Genomic DNA, 2,788 nt, shown 5'->3' on the forward strand with positions numbered 1-2,788 from the left:
GAGGATGAAGGAAGGTACAGAGACCCACCAAGTTGAAGAGCCAAGAATTTAAAGTCATTAACTCAGAGAGGTCTGAGGTTATTTGATATTAGCTCCACCTGCAGAGTTGGGTTGAGGGTAGAGAACAGGGTAGAATAAAGAGCTTCTAGGCTTGAAGACACTTGAGGCAGGTGTGGGGAAAGAAGGGAAATGAGTAAGTTAGTAGGTAGCTATAAGTTTTTAGAGTAATTCTGTAGCTCCGTATAACAACTGTAACTTTATAGAAAGAGTTTTAAAAGGTCATACACTATCATTAAGATTGGGGTCCTCTGGCTAAATGCAGGTGCATAGGTAATGCTCAGAAAGTGTTAGGTATTTTAGTCCCCAGCTAGGGAGGTATCCAAGGTGTCAGTAGTGCTCCATGACCAGGGTTCAGGTTTGGCAAGTCAGGTTCTGCTATGGTCTGAATCTTTCTGTCCCCTCAAAAGTCATATGTTGAAACCCTAGCCTCTAAAGTGATGACATTAGGAGATAAGGCCTTTGGGAAGTGATCAGACCATGAGAGTGGAGTGTTCATGAATAGATTTCATGTCCTTATGAAAGAAGTACCAGAGAGTTGTCTTGACCCTTCCACAGTATGAGATGCAGCAAAAAGACGGCTGCCTACAAATGAGGAACTGGGACTTCTCCAGATGCTGAATTTGTCAGCACCTTGATCTCGGGTTTCTCAGGCTCTAGAACAGTGAGAAATTGATTTCTGTTGTTTAAAAGCCACCTAGTCTATGGTACTTTGTCACAACAGCCTGAATGGACTGGGATAGGAGTGGAAGGGTGAGAGAATTCACCTGCTGTGACCTGTGCAATGGCTCCAGGAAGAGGGTGGTGATGCAAGGGGAAGAAAGCTTCATGAACTTAGAAGAAAACTTTGGACAGGGCCAGGGCCTGGCATTGCAGGGAGGGTACCTAAGAGCTCAACAGAGGTTCAGTTTGAAGTTGAGATTCATGGAAAGAAAGGGAGTTTAGAGAAGCCTGAGTTTGAGATCCCAGAAGTGTAGACAAGATCTGTCAAGGTCAGAGTTATGACTTTATCTGTGGTGGCAGAAACAGGCATGGAAGAAGCATACCACCAAGAAAGCAAGATACTAAAAAGATCACCAATAAGGACATTGCAGTGACTGTGGATATCCCCCTGGTGGGATGGAGACACTACAGGATAGGTTCTAAACTTTGTGGAAGGTCAAATAATCTTTCAACACATGCAGGTGGTGATAAAAAATTTGTCATGGCATACTTAGCAGTAAGGGCTGCGAAGTATGGTTCTGACTCACAGAATTGAATGGAGCAACTTTCTGTTCTCCCTGAGTTGGGGAAGAAGAGAGAATAAAAGGTTTCAGTTATGTTAAGTGGTAAAGGGTGTGAACCAGAGAAACCTGTATGAGCAGGAAAGTTTGTAATCAAGAGAATTCATGGGTGTACAGGAGACCTATTTCCTTGTACTCTCCATTCAAACCCCTTCACCTTGGAGGTATTTACCAAGGAAATGAATGGGTTTTCATGGGAAATGGACAGAAAGATCTTGTCTTGGATGCATCTGTTGTTGCTGAGTAAAAATGACTGAGCCAGAAGTCAGAGAGAAAGAAGTGGGGGTAATTACACTATATAGACGTTCTTCTTTAATTACTACAAATTCTAGCATATCAACAATGCATCTCTAAGTTGGGGAGATGCCCTATGATTTCAGATTTCTATAAATATCTTTCTGTGCACTTGAGCTCTTTGAGAACTCCAGAGGTACCAAAATTAATGCTTCAAACAACTAAAAAATCCTTAAACTGATGACTACACGTGCCTCTATTCTTTTGTAAGCATGAAATGTTTTGAGTGCTGTGCCTGCTTTCTGTGTAACCACCAGCTAAATATATGGACCTCCCCCCACCCCGCCCCTTCCTACAATGTTTACTCTTCAGTTTGGAAGCCTCATGATCTCTAAGAATGCTGTCCTGTAGGCTTGATCCAAGTTTATGTATGATTTATTATCCAGGTTTATAAGGTTTGCTTCCATTAAAGCTCTCAGAGATGGCATGGGTTCTCTCTATGAGTAAAAAATTTCCACTCAAGTAGGCCACTGGATAGTTCATACTCAGGCACGAATGCCTACTATCAAGATTCTTCCTGTCTGGCAATTGCAGGTGTGTCCAACCCACGGCCCATGGCCATGTGCAGATTATGTGAAGACTTTTTGCCTGTCTGCAGTGGCACAGACCAGAGAAGACAAAAGGCTGGACACCCTGGTGAGCATTATTAAAGGTGAAGGATCAGTTAAGTAGCTTGTATGATGATGCATTTAAGCTCAATGTGAACACACATGCATACATCTAATGCTTGTGGTTATATGTGGGAGTAAGCGACCCATAGACACCCCAAATACAGTGGCTAAACAAATAGTACATATAGAAATTGTATTAAGATATGAGTGCCTTTCAGTTAGTGTCTAATCAGGAAAAGAGACTCAGTATCAGTTTGTCAACATATAGAATTTAATATAAGGAACTGCCGAGCAGATACATATTAGGGAGCTGAAGAGGCAAAGGGGAACACTGCAGCCATACCCTTCAGGCCCCAGGAATAAAAGGGCAATGTTGGGGTTATCAGGGGCTCAAGGAAGGGTGCTGGTATCTCAGCAGCACTAGGGAGGGTTGGCTGCTCTGAGGCTGCTATTAGTGCCTGGGTGATTTGGACCAGGCCCTCTGCCTGCTAGACTCAACCATCTGAGGAGTGGGCACTAGCCAGCGGCGCTGATGGCTCTAAG

Source organism: Otolemur garnettii, unplaced genomic scaffold (genome assembly GCF_000181295.1).
Source record: "Otolemur garnettii isolate 467f Iridium unplaced genomic scaffold, OtoGar3 scaffold00031, whole genome shotgun sequence".
In the NCBI taxonomy this organism is placed as follows: Eukaryota; Metazoa; Chordata; class Mammalia; order Primates; family Galagidae; genus Otolemur; species Otolemur garnettii.